This window comes from Podarcis liolepis (assembly GCF_965112155.1).
Source record: "Podarcis liolepis genome assembly, chromosome: W".
Lineage (NCBI taxonomy): Eukaryota > Metazoa > Chordata > Lepidosauria > Squamata > Lacertidae > Podarcis > Podarcis liolepis.
The window spans coordinates 1,853,340-1,876,481 of record NC_139568.1 but is presented as its reverse complement, the minus strand read 5'-3'; the positions used below and the strand labels follow the sequence as shown (position 1 = coordinate 1,876,481).

Sequence of the window (23,142 nt, the reverse complement as noted above, 5' to 3'; positions counted from 1 at the left end):
TGAATTTGTAAATCCCAAATAGTCCAACTTTCACCTTGGTCGAATTAGAGTTCATCTTAGCAGGTCTCCGGCTCTCTTTTATCTTTTGTGGCGTTTCAGCCACCCCTTCTTTCTGCTCCTCCTGTTCAGCAGGTGTCTTTTCCTCCTCTTCAATATTTGGTTTCTTTTCTTGTCCAGCTGCCTGTGTTTTGAGCATCAAGTCCCTTTTCAACTCAATAGGTGTATTTTCTGTTAACTTCGGTTTTGTGGGGCTTGTAGACAAAACATGGCCTCGCTCGCTCGTCTCTCGCAGCTTTCCCACGAGAAAGATAAGCTCTTGCAAGTCAGCTCGTATTTCCCGACCTAGTTCCATTCTTGTAATGTCCAAGAATCCCCTCTAGAGGGATTCTGGTTACTTTGTGTTCTTTTCCCTTCCGATCCAAAAGTCAGATTTATTTGTATCAATCTTTCTTTACTTTCAATATTTTGTAACAATATAACCGGTTAAAATTTAAGCTTTCAGTTTTTCCCAACTTTGACAGCTAGTTTGACAGCTGTCAAAAGTTTTCTGTAAATCCTCAGCAGGCTCTTTTCACGGGTTACTCCCGGGCTTGAGAAAGGTGGTACTTGATCCAAAAAATAAACTCTGGTCCTCCAGCACACTAGCTTAGTCCTTTAAATCCGTGGAATTTATATTTTTTATCCAATCACAACAATTCTTCTCGCAACCTTAGATGACAGATCCTTGCTTTAAGCTGTTTACAATAGGGGGGAGACGGACTTCCTTTTTTTTTTCACCTCCCCCGCTTGTACCAAATCCAAAACCGAATTATTTATAGTCCAATTTCCAAGTTACTCACGGGTTGTTGCTCTTGATTTTAAGTCCAAATTTTAGCAGGAAGAAGTCAGCGCTCTCCGACAAACGGCATGCGGCTACGCTCGGCAGGGGAAGCAGAAGACTCACAGCACCACGCCTCTCCCCGGCACCTGTTCCGTAGCCTTTAAAAAGGCTCCTTCACGAGTCGGGAGGGCGCTAACGGTGCCAGCCGAGTCACCATGTCCACGGGCTCCGTGCCTGTGGTTTTTTAGGGTCCCCGTGTCGCCGGCACGGCAAGACCCAGCCCCCTGTCAAGCCAATTCCCTCCGGAGCTCGGAGGGAATCCGCCATTAGTCGATCGCAATAACCCGGAAGTCCTTGCATAGGAAAGAATTCTAAAACAACAGCAGTGATCACAATTAGCAACATCACACAATGAAACAGCAAGCAAAACTTGCCACTACATCATCGCTGAGCCTTGAAACTTGTGTCTTATCCCCATAATCGAAACTGACATCAAGTCTTATGCCATCTGGAAGAGAATGAAGGAGAAGAGAGATGAATTTCTGCCACATTTACTGATTCACCAAATTGACCTGGCCCCCATTCCACCCTATTTACAAGGGGGCTTTATGGATCCTGTCTTTGGTGGCAACGACTCCTTCCAAGCCTGCAGTTTGGCCATGTTGGTGCTGTGGCAGGATTTCACAGCCACATGACCCAGGAGGTCTGCATCAAGCAAGGATGCTGCAGCTACTGAGTGGGCTCTCCTTAGTCTGGAAAGTGCGACTGAGGGAATCGGGTGGCTCAGGGGGCGTGACCAGCCCTATTTATCGCTGGCGCGGCCGGGGATCTCCCTCTTTTGCCGGACTTGGTTTTTCGCCTACCTGGGGGGGGGGTTGCGAGTTGATGTGCATCAGCAGGACTCCCCCTACTGGTGGTTAACCCTTCCCGGACTTCAAGCCGACGGGCTGAAGCCAGATAGTCAGTTAGGACCAATGCCTAAGTGAATACCACTCATCACCTGTAACCAATAAAGTTGTGGCCATATTTAGCCCATTAACCTGAAATAATTGTGTCATGTGTCTTTATTTCCACTTGGGGGGGCGGGAACTCGCCACGCAATAGGGCTCTTTTTGTTTTTTTATGCACCCACAGACCCCAAACGGCTCTCCACAGGAACACAGTGGTGCATCTCATGTATGTGTGGGGGGATTCCAACACTACCGCTAAGACCAGACCATGTCATTACAGAGGAGGCAGGTTTAGTCGTTGTCTGAGGACTATCCCTGCCTCCGGGTCTGGTCCTGACCGGATGGATGCTAGAATCAGCAAGGGATACCCACATGACCTGAAGGTGTTGCTGTGCAATGCCAGGTCAATGATTCATAAGACCACTGCCATCCATGACTTGATCATGGATGGAGGACTTGACCTGGCATGTGTGACAGAGTCTTGGTTGGATGAAGCAGATGGGCCTGTCCTTGCCGCTGCTTGTCCACCAGGTTTCTCTTACGCACAGCAACCCAGGTCATGTGGGCGGGGAGGGGGGTTGCAGTGATTTTTAGGAAGTCATTAGTTTGCACCAGGCGTCCTATTGGGAAGACCCAGTTCTCTGAGTGCATGTTCTGGAAGTTGGGCAATAGGGGCAGTACAGGATTCCTTTTGGTGTACCGACCTCCCCGCTGCACCAAGGATTCCCTGCCCGAGCTGCTTCAGGTCATGGCGGATGTTCTCCTAGAGACACCTAGTTTGGTTGTCCTAGGGGATTTTAACATCCACGCTGACACGACCTTACAAGGGGCTGCTCGGGACTTCATGGAAAGCATGGCCTCCATGGGGCTGTCCCTGAATAAGTTGGGCCCAACTCATAGCCACGGGCATGCCTTAGACCTGGTGTTCACCTCTATGGATGTTGGTGATCTGACACTAAGTAAAAGCGAAACGAAAGAAGTGCCATGGTCAGATCACTTCCTGGTGCAACTGGACTTCTCTGCGACCCATCCCCTCTGCAGGGAGGTGGGACCAATTCGGATGGTCCGCTCCCGCCACTTAATGGATCCAAATGGTTTCCAGAGAGTGGTAGGGGATGCTTTATCCCATGTTGATGGCCTTTCAGCTGATTCCCTGGTGGCCCGCTGGAATGCGGAGTTAACCAGGGCTATTGACTGTTTAGCTCCGAAGCGCCCTCTCCGATTGCATGGAGCCTGGACAGCCCCGTGGTTTTCCACAGATCTGAGGGCAATGAAACAATCGTTGAGACGGCTAGAGCGCCGGTGGCGGATAACTCATTCCGAATCTGACCGGACACAGGTTAGAGCTCAACGTCGAGCCTACCAAGTGGCGATAGCGACGGCGAAGAAGACTTTCTTTGCCGCCTCTATTGCATCTGCAGAAAACAGCAGCAGGAGACTTTTTCAGGTGGTTCACAATTTAGCGGAACCACCTGCGACATCCGGGCCCAGTACGGGCCACATGATCTCCTGCAATGATTTTGCAAAGTTTTTTTGCAGATAAAATCACTCAGATTCGACTTCCGGTCGGTGCCATCGGTTAATGGCGGATTTCCCTCCGAGCTCCAGAGGGGGTCTGCTTTACGAGTTCGGGTCCTTCCGCTACGGCGAAGCGGGGACCCTCAAAAATTACAGGCGCGGAAGCCTGTAAGCAAGGAGACTCGGTGGGCACCATTGCGCCCCCCGAAATCGCGAGGGAGCCTTTTGAAAAGCTCTGGAACGGCAGCGGGGGTGAAGCGCGGTGCTGAGAGTCGTCAAATTAAAACCCGTGAGTAGGACTGAAAATCAATTTGGGATTTACAATTATTTCAGGAGCAAAAGGGGGTGGAGAGTGGACTTTGAACCTGCAGGAAAAAGGGGTTTGTAAAAGTTCTTCTCGCTGTGTCAAACCCCTCTGAAACGGACTGCCTGAAACAAGGACGTCGGTAAGAGAACTGTCAAACTGTTACTTGGGAAGTTACTTTGTTCTGAGTTATTGGGCTCTGGAAAGATACTAAATTACTGGACTCTAAAATTCTGAAAATACATTGGGAACTGTTGCAATTGACTTTTGGGAAGATCTGGGGGGATTGGATAAAAAGACATTTTGTTGCAAAGGTACTGGAAACTTTTTCCCCTTAGAGGACCTTGTTGAAATTGCTGCAAAGTGGATTATAATTTCTAAGTCAGTGGAATTTTCCTCTCAAAAACAATCTACAGGCGAGGGAACGACCTTGACTGGGACATGAGTGGTGCGCAAGAAGAGACAACAACTAGATCTGGCAAAGTATACAAGGCAAAAACTTTACAACAGCGAAGAGTTTCGGTCTCAGGCATCTCAGTGACACCAGCTGCAACTGGGCAGACAAAAACCACAATGTCAATAGACCCTGTGACACAAGCTCTAGTTAAAATAAATGAGTTCTTGGAATCTCTGACAAAGCAAGGTGCGGAAAACAGCAAAAAATTGACAGAGCTCTCTACAAAGCTTGATCAGAATACGCAAAGTGTCAATGATTTAGGGAAGAGGGTGACCTCTAATACAGAATCTATTAACAAATTGCTAGAGGACTCTGTTACTACACGTAAAATTGCAGATGAAGCTAAAGTTTCTGCTGGTGCCACTCAGGAAGAGATAATACCAGTCTGCAAAAAGTTAGAAGAACATGAGCTGGCTTTGTCCATGCTCGAAATGCAAAGGAAGGAGAGGCACCTAAGACTGAGAGCAGTGCCTGAAAGTGAGAACGACAACCTAGTGGACTTCTTTTCTAAGGAATTTTTGGATTTTTGGCAACAAGACATGGAGAAGGAAGAATTCAAGATGGTGTCTGCGTTTAGATTGGGCAAAAGACAAGGTAGAAAGAAACCAAGGGACTTCCTGATAACTTTAAGATCAAAAGAAGAAAGAGATAAAATACTGAATCTGCATTTTCAAAGAACTCTGGAGATTGAAGATTCTTTTGTGGAGATTTTTAAAGATATACCAAAACATATTTTGGATGCAAGAGCCCAATACAAAGAGTTGGTTGACCTACTGAGAAAGAACGAAATACCATTCAGGTGGGAATTCCCCCAAGGCCTATCTTTTAAATACAAAGGTAGGAAAATCAGAATAAGATCTGTGCAAGACAAAGATCAATTTTTACGAGACAATGGGGAAGACCTCCTGAAAGAAGTGGTGGGAGTGGATCCAACACAAGTGACGAAAGAAACTACAGACATTTTGAATCTAACATTTGGACTCAAATCACCGACAGAAGACGAACAACTACTCGGAGCGACAGGAGGTAAAAGTTAACAGCAATAAGATGGCTCTGCAACTTCTAAGCTGGAATTGTAATGGCTTGAACCTTCCTCGCAAGAGGAGAAGTGTGTTTCATTTATTGAAAAAAGAACATTTGGACCTGATTTGTCTTCAAGAAACCCATGTGACAAGATTGCATAGAAAACTACTCATCAATAAGAGATTAGGGCAAGAATTTATTTCATCTGATAAAGTTAAGAAAAGAGGAGTGGTTATCTATGCAAAGGAAAAACTTTTTCCGAAATTTATGTTTAAAGATGAACAAGGAAGATTTTTGGCAATTGAAATTCAAGCCCAAGGTGAAAAATTTTTGATATTAGGGATCTATGCACCAAATGAAGGGAAGTCGGAATTTTTCAAAAAGTTGCACAAGATATTACTGGACTATATGGACTATAATTTAATTATGCTGGGAGACATGAATGGAGTAGTATCTACAAATATGGACAAATCACAAAGATTGGTGGTCTCCAAAGATGGGAGACTACCAAAGACCTTTTTTGAAATGACTGAAAACATGGATTTGATTGATATTTGGAGAACAAAGAACCCTCTCGAGAGAGAGGGAACCTTCTTTTCAGAAGCCATGATGACATGGACCAGAATTGACCAAATATGGATCACTAGTGGGATGGCTCCAAAGATAAAGTGGAAATCTGCCCAAAAACCTGCTCCGACCATAATGCCATAAAGATGGAGATGAAGCTAACAACAGCTGGCTCTTTTAGATGGAGGATAAATGACACCTTATTCGGAGATGAGGAGGTCTATAAGAAGGCCCAAAAGTCTTTGAGAGACTATTTTGAAATAAACTTAAAAACAGATGTGGAAAAAAGAGTAATCTGGGACGCAAGTAAAGCTGTTATGCAAGGATTTTTAATACAACAAAATTAAATAAAGAAGAGAAATCAAAATGAGAAAAAGGATAAGATCATGGAAAAGATAAAAGAAGGAGAAAAGAAATTGAGATCCAAGCCAAAGTCCCAGGAGATCTTGAGAGAGATTAAGTTACATCAGACACAATACATGGAACTGATGAGCCAAGAAATAGAATGGAAGATTAAGCAAATGAGACAAAAGACATTTGAATCTGCGGATAAATGTGGTAAACTTCTGGCTTGGCAATTGAAGAAAAGGCAAAAACTAAATACAGTTACAAGCCTAGAGGTAGAAGGAAAGAACATTTATAAGCCAAATGAGATTAGAAATTGTTTCCAGAGTTATTTTTAAAAATTATATTCACAAGGGCCGCAGAATGAAAGGGATATAGATGAGTTTCTCAAGAAATTTGGTTTGCAAAAAATCTCTCATCAAAGTAAAATAGACCTAAATCAGAAAATAACTGAACAAGAGATAGAAGGTGCCATTCAAAATATGCAATTGGGCAAATCTCCAGGACCAGATGGGTTGACTTCCAGATACTACAAAGCTTTGAAGGAGTGGTTGGTACAACCTTTGAAGGAAGTCTGCAATGAGATTTTGGAGGGGAAAAGGGCTCCAGAATCGTGGAAAGAAGCATATATTACACTCATACCGAAAACAGAGACTGAAAAGACTCAGCTTAAGAACTACCGCCCTATATCTTTTTGTGGATTACAAAATTTTTGCAGACATTTTGGCAAAAAGGTTGAAAAGAGTATTGGTGGAAGAGATTCATAAGGACCAAGCAGGCTTTCTCCCAAGAAGGCATCTATCAGACAATGTGAGGAACATAATAGACATTTTGGAATTACTAGAGGTGAACATAAACACTAAAGCAGTTCTGATATTTGTGGACGCGGAGAAAGCCTTTGACAATATTTCTTGGAGTTTTATGAAGAAGAATCTTCATGGGATGGGGGTAGGGCAAAGATTTGAGAATGGTATGGGTGCAATATATTCAGAACAAAAGGCTAAATTAATTGTAAATAATGTGATAACGGAAGAATTTAAAATAGAAAAAGGGACACGACAGGGGTGCCCAATTTCCCCACTACTTTTTATATCAGTCCTGGAGGTTTTGTTAAACATGATTAGAAGTGACCAGCTGGTTAAAGGGGTTCAGGTCGGAGCTAAACAGCATAAGCTAAGGGCCTTTGCAGATGACTTAGTGCTTACTTTACAAGAGCCAGACACTAGCACGAAAAGAGTTTTAGAGCTAATTCAAGAATTTGGTCAAGTTGCAGGATTCAAGTTGAATAAACAAAAAACCAAAGTATTGGAAAAAAACTTAACAACCATGGAAAGGGAGAGGTTCCAGAATGAAACAAGTCTGACAGTGGTTAAGAAGGTGAAATATCTAGGGGTCAATATGACAGCCAAAAATGTGAATTTGTTTAAAGATAACTATGAGAAATGCTGGTCAGAAGTTAAAAAAGATTTAGAAATATGGTCAAATTTGAAGCTTTCCTTATTAGGCCGAATTGCAGTTATTAAGATGAATGTGTTGCCTAGAATGTTATTTTTGTTTCAAGCATTGCAAATTCTGGACAAGATGGACTGTTTCAAGAGGTGGCAGAAAGACATTTCGAAATTTATCTGGCAGGGCAAAAAACCCAGAATAAAATTTAAGATTTTAACGGATGTAAAAGAAAGAGGGGGATTTGCCCTGCCGGATTTAAAACTTTACTATGAATCAGCAGCTTTTTGCTGGTTGAAAGAGTGGATGCTCCTCGAGAATACAGATATCTTGGACTTCAAAGGTTTTAATAATGTATTTGGATGGTGTGATGGGACGATGAGCTGCTTGTGCGTAAAATCCAAGTCCCTCAGAGTTTGCTCAAGTTTGCAAACCTCTGTCTGTAACGGAGCCCCTTAAACATGGCTCCGTCAGTCGCTGGCAGATTCCGACAGTGGTTGCTTTCGGAATCGCTTCCAACATAAAAGCTCCTTAACGGAAACACGTCTTCTGGACTCTCTGCGTGACAGTTTCCGGCGAGGAGTGGGTGTCCCTACAGGAGGTCCTGAAACCTCCCCACTGTTCTCGCTGGAAGTGTCTCTGAGCCATTCCTCCAGCTCACTTTCCCTCAGCTCACCTCCTCTCCCCCTACTGGTTCCCTCTTCAGCTGCTGAGTCTCTCCCAACCTGTGTGAGCCCTTTCACCTCCCTTCCTTCCGATGGCAGTTCCCTGACATCCACCTCCCCTCCAGGGCCCCCTTCACCCCCTCCCGCCCCCTCCTCTATGGGCGGTGAGCAGGCAAAACCCCGGAAGGAACTTCCTTCATCTTCCGATGTCTCGAACACTTCTCTCCACCTGTTGCGGTTCCTGGTCTCGAAGTACTCCTCCTCCTCAGAGTCCATTCCCCCTTCCCCTTCCGAGTCCGGGAATCCTTCCAACTCCTCCTCCTCCTCATCTGTGGTCCCAAAGTAATCCCTCCGGAACCTCTCCACAGGCTGAGGTTTCCTTGGGAACCTTTGATGGAACGTTTCTATCAATACCTCGTCATTGATATCTTCTGCCATTACCCAAGTGTTTTCTGACTCCGGTTCTCCTTCCCACGCTACCAAATACTCCACCTGATCCCCCTTCCACCTGGCGTCGAGGATTTCTGCCACATGGCTGCTGCATTCCCTTTCTTCTATGACCGGTCCCCGAGTGGACATCCCTTCTCGTCCCCCCTCATACGGTGACAGTAACGACCTGTGAAATACTGGGTGCAGTTTCATGTGGTTGGGTAACCGGACCCTGAAAGCCACTGGGTTGACTTGTTGAATGACCTCAAAGGGACCCAATCTCCTGGGTCTTAATTTCTTACAACCTCCTTTGAACGGCAACCCTTGGGTTGACAGCCACACCCGATCTCCCACCCTTATGGTTTCACCTTCCCTTCGGTTCTTGTCTGCCTGCCTCTTGTATTCTTCCTTCGCCCTTTCTAAGTTGAGTTGGAGCTGACGATGGATTGCTTCCATTTCTTCTACAAAATGCTCGGCTGCCGGGACGCTCCATCTCTCCCCTCCTCCCCCTGGGAAAGCCCTGGGATGACATCCATAATTAGCCAAAAAGGGGCTCATCCCTGTGGACACATTCTCGGCATTGTTGTAGGCAAATTCCGCCAGCGCCAACTTTTCTACCCAGTCATTCTCTCTGTCATTGACATAACACCTCAGGTATTGCTGGAGGACACCGTTTGCTCTTTCCGCCTGCCCGTTGGTTTCAGGGTGCCGGGCAGTCGAAAAGTTGACCTCCACCTGCAGTAAGCTCATGAGCTTCCTCCAGAACCTGGAAGTAAATTGTTTTCCTCTGTCTGAGACCACCCTCAATGGCACCCCGTGCAACCTAAAAATGTGTTCTACAAATAACTTCGCTGTCTCTTCCGCCGTGACTGCATGCGAGCAGGCTACAAAGTGGCACATCTTTGTTAGTAGGTCTACCACCACCATGATGGCTGTTTTCCCCTTGGACTTCGGCAGATCAGTCATAAAATCTATCGACACTGCCTCCCAAGGTCGTTCTGGGGTTGGCAAGGGTTCTAATAGCCCCGCCGGCGCCCGCCTCTCCCCTTTGGCTCGCTGGCATTGCTCACACCCTCTTACATACTCCCGTACATCTTCCCTCACCTTAGGCCACCAAAATTCCCTGGTGACCAACCACATGGTTTTGTGTTGTCCAAAATGCCCCGTCGTGGGGCTGTCGTGCAACTGCTTGAGTACCCTCCCCCTTAAGTCTCCTTCAGGGATATACAGTGCCCCTTTGTAATACAAAGCTCCATTTCTTTCCTCGAAACCCCCCTGGTTCCTCTCCCTCACCCCTAAGACCTCTGAGCTTATTCTGGGCTTATTCATCATTCTCTGTTTCCTCTACCAGTTCTCTTTGCCCCACCAATGCCGCCCCACACACCCAGCGGTCCTCTGGGATGACACGTCTCTCTTCTGGTGCCCCCTCCCCTTCCAAATATTCAGGTTTGCGTGAGAGAGCGTCCGCCCTAACATTTTCTGGACCTGGCACATAACAAATTTCAAAGTGGAATTTGGAGAACTCCTGGGCCCATCTCACTTGCCGTTGGTTGAGCACTCGTGCCGTTCTCCAATACTCTAAGTTCTTGTGGTCCGTGCATACTTGCACCTTATGTTGTGCCCCAATTAATAAATGCCTCCATCTCCTGAACGCTTCATGAATGGCTAGTAGTTCTCGGTCATACACCGTGTAGTTCCTCTCAGATTTGTTCAGCTTTCGCGAAAAAAAGGCACACGGTCTCCACTCCGACTCCTCCTTCCCAGGCTGCAGAAGCACCGCCCCCACAGCCCGGTCTGATGCGTCCGTTTCCACTCGCATTGGTTTTTGTAAATCCACATGCAGGAGCTGTTCTTCCGAAGCGAACGCCCTTTTCAGTTCCTCAAAAGCTCGCTCCGCCTCCGCCGTCCAAACGAATTTCCTCTTACTGCTGAGACAGTCCGTAATGGGAGCCGTCAAGTGGGCAAAATTTCTGATGAACTTCCGATAGAAGTTTCCAAACCCAAGGAATCTTTGCACATCCTTCCTTGTTTTCGGTGTTTTCCATTCCAGTACCGCTTGGACCTTGCCAGGATCCATGGCCAATCCCTTGTCCGACAAGCGGTACCCCAGGAATTCCACCTCCTTGGCATGAAACTGACACTTCTCTAGCTTCACCCACAGCTGATTGGCTTGCAGTCTGCCCAACACTTCTCGGACATCTTTTACATGCTGCTCCTCATTCTCTGAATATACTAACACGTCATCTAAGAAGGCCACACACTTCTTGTAAAGCAAAGGCCCCAGGACGTGGTTCATAAACGATTGAAAGCATGCGGAGCCTGCTTGTAGGCCGAAGGGCATAACTAAATATTCAAATGCCCCCAAAGGGGTGAACATGGTGGTTTTCCATTCATCCCCCTTCCTTATTTGTATCAGGTTGTACGCCCCCCTCAGGTCCAGTTTAGTAAAAATCTTTCCCTTCCTGACCCTTGTCAAAATGTCATCAATTCTGGGCATCGGGAAAGTCACTGGTTCTGACACTGCATTTAAGGCCCTGAAGTCCACTACAAGTCTAGGTTTGTCCGTGTTTTTTTTATCCACAAAAAACACTGGGCTGCCCCCCACCGCCCTGGACTCTCTGATGAACCCTCTCTTCAGGTTCTTGTCAATGAACTCCCTTAGCTCCTGCATCTCTCTGTCTGACATGGCGTACAGCTTGCCTACAGGGAGCTGTGCCCCAGGGAGTAAATTGATTTGACAGTCAAAGGGTCTATGTGGGGGTAGTTTGTCTGCCTCCCTCTCGCTGAAGACGTTGCTCAGGTCGGCGTATTGTGGGGGAACCTTCCCCTTCTCCGTTACTTCCGTCCCTGCTTGAGTGGCTCTGGCCCCTCCTTGAGCCTCCCCCTCTTTGCAGTGTTCTAGACAATGTGCTGACCCAAAGGAGACCACTCTCTGATGCCAGCCCACTAGCGGATCATGTAACGCTAGCCAGCTCATCCCCAAAATAATAGGAGCTCCTCCCAAGGTAGCCACATTAAACACTATTAGCTCAGTGTGTCTTGCTACCCTCATTATCATTGGGACGGTCTGCTGGCTGACTTCTCCTCCCAGCAGCTCCCTTCCATCGATCGTGGTCACCTGCAAAGGGTTACTTAAAGGGATAGTCTGTATCTGGTGCTCAGCAGCAAACTCCTTACTCATAAAATTGCAGGAGCTGCCTGAGTCCAATAGCGCCTTTATCTTTAGTGGGTGTCCGTTAGGCAGCTCTAGTAACAGCTCTATCACTAGGGCGGGTTTAGGAGGTTCCGGCGTGGGCACTTTCACTGCTCTTTGGCCTGGCTGCTGTACCCCAACGGTGGCAGCCAGGCGTTGGCTTTTACTTGCTCCGGTACCTTTTCCTCCCTCTCCCCAACAGCTCCCGCCATTCCTTGCCATTCCTTTCTTTGGCGGCAGACTCTGGCAAAATGACCTGGCTGTTGGCAGAGATAACATTTCTTGGCGCCCTTCCCCTCCTTCTTACGCTCTTCACTGGGCTTTGAAACTGCGCGCGCGCGCGCTGTTCCAATTTCCATAGGCTCTCCCGGCGGGAACGGTGGCTCTGGAATCTCTGGAATGCGAAGCTCCCTCCAACGTTCCCCCTTCCCTTCCCGCCTCTCCAAGGCTCTCGCCTCTTGGCGCGCTCCTATGGTCAGCGCTGATTTGGTCATCTGGTCCATAGACTCCGCCCTGGGCGCCCGGGAAAGTTCATCCTTCACCACCGAAGAAAGCCCTTCTTCAAAGAGCATTTGAATGGGTTCCGCCAATAGATCCCACCCCAATTTATGGATCAACATGGTAAACTTAGTCCAGTACTCACGAACAGATCGGCTCCCCTGTTTGCACGCCATTAACTGTCTGCGTACCACTCCTTGCTCAATATCGCTGGAAAACATCAAATCCATGGCACGAAAAAACTTCCTCGTGTCCTTCAGGATGTCATTATTCGTTGCCATCAGGGGCCTCACCCAGTCTTTCGCCCCCTTTTCGAGATGCCCAATCACAATAGCCACCCGCGATTCCTTGTCGGGAAAGTCATCAAACTGCAGGTTAAGGGCATATTGCATCTCTGTCCTAAAGGCATGATAGTCCTTGGGCTCCCCCCAAAACTTCTGCACCAATCCTGGCAACTTTCTGGTGAGCGGGGTGGTTTTCCCCTTCTCTGAATCTTGAGCCCTCCTCTCCTCGAGCCTCGCCGTCTGCAGCGCTAGCTGGACCTCCAACGCCCGGTACCTTTCTTCCAGGCTTGGACCCGCTCCAGCTCCTGCTTCTCTGGTTCCGGCTGGGTTGCTCATGATGCCTTCTCCTGCACAAGCTGCTCACGGAGACTGTCGGAATGCTGTGATGGGACGATGAGCTGCTTGTGCGTAAAATCCAAGTCCCTCAGAGTTTGCTCAAGTTTGCAAACCTCTGTCTGTAACGGAGCCCCTTAAACATGGCTCCGTCAGTCGCTGGCAGATTCCGACAGTGGTTGCTTTCGGAATCGCTTCCAACATAAAAGCTCCTTAATGGAAACACGTCTTCTGGACTCTCTGCATGACAGTTTCCGGCGAGGAGTGGGTGTCCCTACAGGAGGTCCTGAAACCTCCCCACTGTTCTCGCTGGAAGTGTCTCTGAGCCATCCCTCCAGCTCACTTTCCCTCAGCTCACCTCCTCTCCCCCTGCTGGTTCCCTCTTCAGCTGCTGAGTCTCTCCCAACCTGTGTGAGCTCTTTCACCTCCCTTCCTTCCGATGGCAGTTCCCTGACAGATGGCATGCATATTTATGGTATGATAAGGTTAAAGCGCACAAGGCTTTTAAAAATCATATTGTTAGAAAAGCATTGTACAATGTCTGGACCAGATATAAAGATTTGTTGGAAAATAAAACTCCAAGATGGCTGTCGCCAATGGAGGCTAAAGCTGGGAGAAAACTCAATATGGAGGCTAAATGGCCAAAATATTGGGAGATTTTGGAACAAGAGGGTGATAAATTGAAACTACAGAGTTATGAGAAATTGAAGACCAAAGTACGAGATTGGCTCCATTATTACCAAATAATGGAGGTTTACAAACAAGACAGGAAAATTGGCTTCCAGGTGGAGAAATCAAAATTAGAAACAGAATTGTTAGAACCCAATGCAAAGAATTTGTCTAGAATGTATAACTTGTTGCTGAAATGGAATACACAAGATGAAACGGTTAAATCAGCTATGATTAAGTGGGCACAGGACATTGGTCATAACATCATGTTTGCTGACTGGGAACAGTTGTGGACCACCGGTTTGAAATTCACGGCATGTAATGCCTTAAAGGAAAATATTATGAAAATGATTTATAGGTGGTACATGACCCCAGTCAAGCTAGCAAAGATTTACCATTTGCCTGACAATAAGTGTTGGAAATGTAAGGAAACTGAAGGTACTTTTTATCACCTTTGGTGGACGTGCCCAAAGATTAAGGCTTTCTGGGAAACGATATATAATGAAATGAAAAAGGTACTTAAATGTACTTTCCCTAAGAAACCAGAGGCCTTTCTCTTGGGCATTGTCGGCCAATTGGTGTCAAAGAAAGACAGAACTTTTTTTATGTACGCCACCAGAGCAGCAAGAGTACTCATCGCAAAGCATTGGAAGACCCAAGATCTACCCACTTTGGAAGAATGGCAGATGAAGGTGATAGACTATATGGGACTGGCTGAAATGACTGGCAGAATCCGTGATCAGGGGAAAGAGACGGCGGAAGAAGATTGGAAGAAATTTAAAGTTTATCTTAAGAAACATTGTAAAATTAATGAATGCTAAAATGTCGAGGTTTTAAGGGGAAAAAAGGTGACTACAGCTGTTAAAGATTAAGTAAAAGAAAAGAATAATGGGAAAATCTGACTGAATCAAGTGTTAGGATTTGCCGAAATAATTTTGGAAATTGGGATGTAGAAAGGGGAGGTATGGGGAAGTCGGCGAAGTAAGGTTTAAGAAAAAGGGATATGAAATTATACATGTTTGTGTGTTTGTTTGTCTGTTTGTGTGTATAAAATTTTTGAAAAACTAATAAAAAAATCTTATAAAAAATGTAATAAATTGATTCGTTCATTCAATAAAGCTTCGGTGGTTTTGAAATTCAATAAATTGTATCTGCCTCCATTTTTTGCTATTGAGGGAAACGCTCTATAAAATAATCAGAAAACATCAGGGTTGTAGTCAACATTAGTCCTTTCCACAGCAGACCTATTTAAATAGATGGGCACAAATTACATGGCTGTGTTGATTTTGACGCATCTCTTCTGAGTAAAACTCAGTTGACTACTGTAGGGATAATCGCGGAGTGGGCAGTGGGGTCGGGAGGGAGCACACTCCCCACCAGCAGGCAGCCACAGTCTGCCTGCACGCGTGACCCTGGGGTGCGTAGCATACTCCCCCTCACAGACAAAGTCATGGCTGTCTGGAACATCGTTCCCTCTGTCTGACCTTTTGCGGTCTCAGCAGTCTGCGGTGTCCTGTCTGTAACCTTTGTCCCTGAGACCTTTTTTAAAAAAAAAAATAATAATAATATTTATTGCTTTTAAAAGTTACAAAAAAGTAGAAAAAAGAGAGAAAAAACAAAAAAGAATAAAGAAAGAGAAAAACAATACAATATATAAACAATATAAGCCCACCCTAAACCCATTGAACTAAACACATAAACAAAGCAAGACAAAAACAATTTAAAAACATCCCTCCTTTTCCATACTCTGTCTTTCATTCCCTTGTTTCCTCGACTTCCTCACACCTCTCTTCTTGTATCCCGCTTCTAGTACTTGTTTCAGCAAATCCTTTCCATCTTTCTCTATTTTCTGTCATATTGTGAATAACATATTCTTTAACCTTATTTCCCATTAACGGTTGATTACTTATATACACCCAACTTCTTATAGCATTTCTGCTAAATCCATAAAATATCCTTCCACCATTTTTTCTGACAGTCATTACCTTAACAAAATTTCTAAATAAACACTTTAAATTTTCCATTAATCTTCCACTATCTCCTCTCCCTGGCTTTGGATTCTGCCAGTCCTTTCCGTCAGTTCCATATAGTCCATCAACCTGGTAATCTTATATCCGAGGCTCTTAAATCTCTTCCAAGTCCCTTCTGCAGGTCTTCTTCATATTCTTTGATGCTCAGGAGCAAATCTCGGGAAAACTCCAGCCTAGCAATTCTTTTGTTCCTTCTGGACTGTTCAGCCAAATTTCCAAAGTTAAAAGTAAAGTCCATAGAGTGTTTCAGAACGTATTTCAGGATTCCTCCAATTTTAGCGACCCCCAAAACTTCAAACTCCTCCAAGCCCAGGTCCATGTCCCAAAAGTCAGTTGATCCCTGGATAGAGGGTTCTTTCCAACTTTCCTTCTTCAATCCAAGCCAGGATCCTAGCCTCAAAATTTGACTTTTGCTAAATTCAGTCATGAAAGACCTCAGTTTATAATCCTCAATTTGCTTCTGAGAAATTAAGGATCCCGCTTGTACTACTTTTGGTTTCACATCATCAACTTTCTCCTTTTTCTCCACCATTTTCACATCATCAGCTTTCTCCTTTTCCTCCACCATTTGTCCAACCAAGATATGTTCCTGTACCAAATCCTGAGTTGTTTCTGTATTGACACTCACTTTTTGACTCAAATTAATCACGTTCTGTTCCAAGTTGTCAATTTTAGAGATCGTGTCATCTGTCTTTTTATGGAGCTGTTCCAGCGAGTAGTTTATCTTGTATAATACAGTCACAATAGCTTCTCCTATCAACATTTTGAGTGATCCAAGGTCAGACTCTAGTTTTCAGAATCTTATCTTGCAGCTGGAGATCTCCCTGTTGCACTCCTGTAACAGTTTCACATGCTCCCTCTAGAGGGAAACAGTCTCCGTTTGTATCAATTCTTTCAAACACAACTCAAGCAAGTAGCAATAGTTTCAATTTTCGGTTACTTTTTCCTCCATTTTTAAACGCAGAAGAGGACAATGGAGACAGTGCCTTTCTTATTTTAGCTAGCTGTCAAATCCGTTCTGTCAATAAACATTCCCTGAATGTCATCTGGCAGCCCTTTTCCAGGTTCAGAGCAGTGGCAATTTAATTTTGACTCTCTTCTGCAGGCACACTAAATCCAAAACTTCCCCTCTCTTCTCCTGCTTCCAAGAGGGGTTATATATTCTTGTCCGGTGGGAATTTAATCCTTTAGCAAAAGCTTTCAAAGACTTTAGCTTATAACGTATTTGCTTCAATCTATTTACAAAACGGGAGGCGGACTTCCTGTTTAGAGCCTTCCCGCTTCAGCGCCAAATTAAAGTGTTTCAAAGTCCAATTTTCCGTTCTACTCACGGGTAGTCATTTAAAATCCAATTGTCCACAGGAAAAAGTCAGCGCTCTCTGGCAACAGCAATGCGGCTTCACTCCGTGAAAGACGTGGTCGATTCAAAGCACCGCGCCACTCACCCCACGTCGCTCTGGATCCCCAAAACAGGGTTTCCCCGCGAGTAGGGGGGGCGAAAATGGTGCCAGCTGAATCCCAGGTTCACAGGCTTCTCCCGCCTGTGATTTCTATGGGTCTCCGCCTTCAGACCCTGCTTTTCATGGAGCAAATTCCTCCCGATCGGAGGAATTCAGCCATTGCCGGAGGTGCCTCCCCGGAAGCTATGTCCCTGAGACCTTTTGTCTCCTTTGTCATACACTGTGCAAGGGGAAAATGACGCGGTGGAAACAGGTGCCAAAATAACTTTGTACCACTCAGCAGCTCGCTTCAGCCCACCTGTGCGCAGCTCACATGATGATCAACTCCTGTCTTGTGTCTTCACTTCAGACTACTCCTCACAGGATATCCTGGAATTGTAGAGTTGGAAGGGACCACAAGAGTCATCTAGTCCACCCCCTGCAATGCAGGAATATTTTGCCCAACGTGGGGCTTGAACCCACGACCCTGAGATGAAGAGTCTCACACTCTACTGACTGAGCTATGGGCAGATATCTTGTTTGAGAAATGTGTCCCTTGGAAACATTTTGGTTTTATCCTCTCTGCAGGAGTTGCTATGCCTGATCATTCCATCTAGTTCTGTCGAAAGAGAGGTGGGGGTTGTTTTCTGATTTCTTAATTGTGACTATTTGGGGGGGAGAGGGGAGGCATAGGTGGAAAGGAGATACTCAGACGGACCAGAGTGAAATGGGGCCGAGTGAAATTGGGGCTTCGGGATGGCTTGGGGAAGTCTAAAAGTGTCACATCCAAACCAAAACTCTGGGTTGTTGGATGCCCCTGCCTTCTGTCATCATTTGAGCTTTCCTCTGCTTCCTCTGTCTGGAAGGAGGCCAAAGCCCACTTAAACATAAGAATGATTATAAGAAAGCATTCATTCAACAGCCAGAGTTGAATGAAGACAATGTGCTAGGAGGAGAATGAGTTAATTAAACCATTCTGCAACACACACACACACACACACACACACACTGCAATCCGAACCCCAGTGCTGTTATGAGGACAATGGTCACAACCACACATTTCAAGAAGCATTGCACTAAGAGTCACAGATTCACCCAACACATCCTGGGAACCTCTGTTTGCTACAGATCTAACATCTCTCAGCACCCTTGGCAAACTACAGTTCCCAGGATTCTTGAGGGAAAGCCTGGACTCTTTCAAGTGGTGTAAGAGCTTTAAATGTGTGGTGTGGAATTCCTCCAAAATAATCGGGGAACTGTGCAACCCTCTCTCTCTCAGGCTACAGTCCTGCCCCAGGCTCAGGAGGAGGAGGGCTCTTTATTAGATTAGGTTTGTATCCTGCCTTTCTATTTTCATGCTCAAGGCAGCTAAACCGTCAGAACTACAGAAATCAATTATAATAATCAATACAATAAGAATAGCAATAAGAATTATTTGCCAAATCTAAATAATATGATAGAAAATTGAGGGAGGGGTGATCTCTCCATCAGCTGCAGTCTTTGGACACAACATTTCAATGAACATTATTATTATTATTATTATTATTATTATTATTATTATTATTATTATTATTATTATTATTATTGTTATTATTATTATTATTATTTATTTCATTTCTATAGCGCTTTATATTTTCAAGAAAAAATTCAAAGCAGTTTATTTTTTAAAAAAATGATATTTATTACTTTTCCAACAATTTCAACACAACACTACAAACAAAAAAAGAGAAGAAAAAGAACAATACAAATACAAACAAAGCAAAAACAAACAAAAACAGTTTAAAAACATCTCAAACATTTTCAATATCTTATCTTTCATTCGCTTATTTCCAACGACCTCCTCACACCTCCCTTTTTGTATTCCACTTCTATTAATTGTTTCAGCAATTCCTTTCCATCTTCCTCTGTTTTCTATCCTATAATTATCTTAGCACATTCTAACCTTATTTTTTTCCTTTAATTTTCTATTAATCTATTTATACTTAATTCCTTATAACCTTTCTACTAAAGCCATATAACTTCATTCCAACATTCTTCTAACATTCATTAATTTACAATATTTCTATAAATAGTCTTTAAACTTTTTCCAGTCTTCTTCCCCCGACTCTTCTCCCTGGTCTCGGATCTTGCAAGTCATTTCCGCCAATTCCATTCCATCAACTTCATCTGCCATTATCCAACACTTCAGTGTTTTCAAGAAGCAGCCATTCTCTCAGCCAGCAAAAAGCAGATGGTTCACAACAAAGTTTAGGGGTCTGGCAGGGCAAGTCCGCCTCCTTCTTTGGCATCCGTCAATATCTTAAATTTTACTTGAGGCTTCCTGCCCTGCCAAACAAATCTGGAAACATCCCTCTGCCACCTCCTGAAACAATCCATCCCATCCAAAACTTGCAATGTTTGAAACAAAAGCAACACAGCAACCCTCATTCCCACCACAACAACTCGGCCCAACAATAACAATTTCAGATTTGTCCATATTTCCAAATCCCCCTTCTCTTCAATCCAACGTCCTTCACAGTTATCCTTAAATAAATTCACATTTTTGGTGGCCATACTAACCCCCAAATACCTCTCTTTCTCAACCGATGTTAGTCCTATCTCCTCCTGAAACTCTGTCAAGCTTTCCTTTTCCAATTCAGGTAGGGCTCTGGTCCTCAAATTCGTCTGTTTTTCTTTAAGTTCAATCATAACAAATGTCAGCTTATGTTCATCAAGTTGCCTTTGTATGGGTGGGACTCTCTCTCTCTCCAGTTGTATTGCTTTACATTCAGCAGCAAGGGCTTTCTCCCTGGCTTCATCCGCAGTTTGCCGTATCAAAGTAGATTCCTGTATCAATTTCTCGATGGTTTCTGTATTGGTATTCACCTTTTGTCCCAGATTATTTATACTTTCTGCAATTGAGTCGATTTTAATATTTGCAGCATCCACTTTTGCATTTATCACGTCTGTTTTCTTGTGAAGCTGTTCCAGCGAATCGTTTATTTTCACTAATGCGACCACTAAGGCCTCTTCTGTCGGCATTCCGTCTGTTTTTTCCTTTCCATTTGCCATAACACTTAAGAGATTCAAGGTCAGTCCCAGAGTCTCACAATTTTTTATCTTGCAGCTGGAAATTCCCCTAGCCCAGTTCCTGTAGAGCAACCAATTTTAAAAGCTTCCACTAGGGGAAAACAGTTTCTATTTGTATTAGTCAGTACTGTCCTCTTTTAAACAATGTTCCAATAATCCAAAGTTAGTTTCAGTTTTCAGTTACTTTTACTCATTTTTTTTTAAAAAAAAACAACAGCCGGAGACAGTAGAAACAATGTATTCTCTTGTTTAGCTACCTGTCAATGAACGTTCTAAACGCTGTCAATGAACATTCCAAAAGACATCAATCCTGCTAGCAGCCCGTTTCCAGGGTCAGAGCGGCGGTATTTTAATTCTCTTCACTCTCTCCTACAGGCATATTCAGTCCACCACTTCCCCCCCTCTTCTCCTGTCTCCAAGGGGGGGTTTTATGTTATTTGCCGATGAAAATTTAGTCTTTTACAAAAGGCTTTCCAAGACTTCAGCTTGCAGCCTCATTGCTTTCAGTTTATTTACAAAAGGGGGAGGCGGACTTCCTGTATTGAACCTCCCCGTTTTGATACCAAATTAAATGTTTAAAAATCCAATTCTCCCACTTCAGCTCTACTCACGGGTAATTACTTTGGAATCAAATTGTCCACAGGAAAAAGTCAGTGCTCTCTGGCAACAGCTATGCGGCTTCGCTCCGTGGAAGAAGCAGACGATTCGAAGCACCGCGCCGCTCAGCCTACGTCGCTCCGGATCCCCGAAACCGGGTTTCCCCGTGAGTAGGGGAGGCGCAAAAGGTGCCTGCCGAATCCCACACTCACAGGTTTCTCCTGCCTGTGATTTTTACGGGTCTCCACCTTCGCCGTGGCGGTACAGACCCAAATTCCCACGGGGCGAATTTCTCCCGATCAGAGGAATTCCGCCATTACCGGAGGCACCAACCCGGAAGTCAAAATTCAAAGCAGTTTACAGCATATTAAAACATAAATAAAACAATCTGAAGAATGTCAAATATAGAGTATACAGTTAAAGCAACATAGTTAACCAAAAACTGAAATATTAAATATTTCAAAATAAAACATTACAAAGGAAGTCAACTACAGAATACATATTTAACACAAAGTTAACAAAAACAAAACAAAAAACTTAAGCATTCCCCCCCACCCAAAACCAACATTGCTAAGTAAAGTCAAATATAAAATGAACATTTAAAACAGCAGAATTCCCAAGAGAATAAAATATGATCATAAGCATGACACGGCTGTTTAGCAGGCACAAAAAGATGGGGCAAAAGAATCCAATAGTTTGCTATATGGAGATGGCGGAAATGACTGGCAGAATCCGAGATCAGGGAGAAGAGTTGGTGGAAGAAGATTGGAGGAAATTTAAAATGTATTTGCAGAAATATTGTAAAATTTTTGAATGTTGAGGACATTGAAATGAATTGCAGGGGTTTTAGCAACAAGGTAAATTGTAAGATTGGATTAATAAATAGATAGACTAACAGGACATGAATTTGCTGAACTAACTTTTAAAAGGGATACAAAAATGGGAGAGGTGAGGGAGTCAGGAAAATAAGTTAATCAAAGAGGAGAAATTAAGAAAGAAGGAATTTTTGTCTTTTTATATGTGCTTTTTTCTTTTCTTTTTTGTGTTTAATGTCTGTTTTTCTGTATTTTGTAATTTTGTATTTTTTTCGTTTTTTGTATTTTTCTAAACTTTTTAATGGATAAAACCTAATAAAATATTATTTTTTTAAAAAAGAATCCAATAGTTTGGGTATCTTGTCAGGCCGAGCGATGTCCCTCTGGTCTCACCAGGAGCCTCTTTAGTAGAGCTGGTGTCTGGGCCCTGCCCCCCAGGCCAGGTGGAAAGGGCCTTGCAGGAAGCGGCCTTCACAACTCACAACCGGCCAAGGCCATCACGATGACACACAGTTCAATAGGGCAAGGTTTCTGGCAGGTGGGCATCTAAAGCCTACCAGACTGTCCACGCAGACCTTGTTGGTCCACTTGCAACCTCTCTAGGTGGAGCAAAGTACTTCATGGTATTGATTGATGCTTTTTCCAGGTACATTCATGTGTTCATGCTCAAGCAGAAATCAGAAGCATTTCCGAGGTTCAAGGAATTCTGTGCTTGGTTGCAAAATGTCCATGGAAAGCAACTGCAAAACCATTGGTTGGCTTTGTGGGAATGTTTAGGGATGCAGGAGAGGATATATTGTGAGATTATATCCTAGTCCAACTTGTGCTAACAAGTTCCGAAAATATCAGCAGAGTTTATAACATTCCCCCTTTTAAGTTCAGAACGGTAACGTCTGCACAGGTTCGCTAGAACCTCTATAATAATTACTCTGGTAATTTCCCCCTTTTGATCCCTCTTAAAATACAAGACACGACACAGTCTTTATAAAAGTATAAAAGAGTTTACTCACGTTCTGTTCACAATATGATCCCAGAAGGCAGACAGATTAAAAAGGTAAAATACATTTAGAATCTATCTTATAGGAAGATAGTCCTATCCTCCTCTCTTGGCTGAGAGCCAAGAGGGCATCCTGCTTCTTTGAAAGATGAAGATGAGAGAGGCAAGAGGCAAGAGAGAGAGATGGCTGCCTGCCCTGTGCTTTTATCATTTACCTGCACAGGTGAGGCCACACACACCTCTGGTCACATGCGGAGGAAGTCCATCCCAGGAAGTTTACCTGCTTGCTGGACAGACATCCCTCCCCATGTTCTAACATGTACACTCTAGTAATGTTGTCATTGACTGCTCCTGTGTTTACATCCCACAGGCTTTCAATGAGTTCTGTGGACACAGTAAAAAAAAAGCTGCCATCGGGTTTCTCTGTGGATGTTTGGATCGTGGAACACAGATTTGCTCTCCACCGTAACCATGTCTCTCAGCATACCACTTTATTTCCCCCCAGATAGGTGGCTACTATTCACTTGTAGGAAGATGTGCTTATTTAGATTACAACATTGCAGTGGGAGCAAAAGCCACCTTTCTTCTCTCAAGAGGGTTAGTCGAGTTTCTGTTGTTATGGAAAAATCAGGTGGGAGGCTGCTCAGAGCCCGTGGGTCCCTGCGGAACAAAGAAGGAGTCCAGCCACCAACCG

At 44.4% G+C, this 23,142-nt stretch overlaps 1 protein-coding gene and 1 long non-coding RNA gene across 2 annotated transcripts in view; one reads left to right on the top strand and one right to left on the bottom strand.

The window, feature by feature from the left end:
- LOC310697759 overlaps window positions 1-22,827 on the bottom strand; it is a 68,081-nt gene extending 45,254 nt beyond the window's left edge. Inside the window, exon 1 of the long non-coding RNA XR_014521201.1 lies at window positions 22,729-22,827. This is a non-coding gene — a long non-coding RNA (uncharacterized lncRNA). The remainder of the gene's footprint in view (window positions 1-22,728) is intronic.
- The window catches only part of LOC310697805 (inositol polyphosphate 5-phosphatase OCRL-like), a gene marked incomplete at both ends in the record, with an annotated part of 505,852 nt that overhangs the window by 92,849 nt on the left and 389,861 nt on the right, over window positions 1-23,142 (top strand).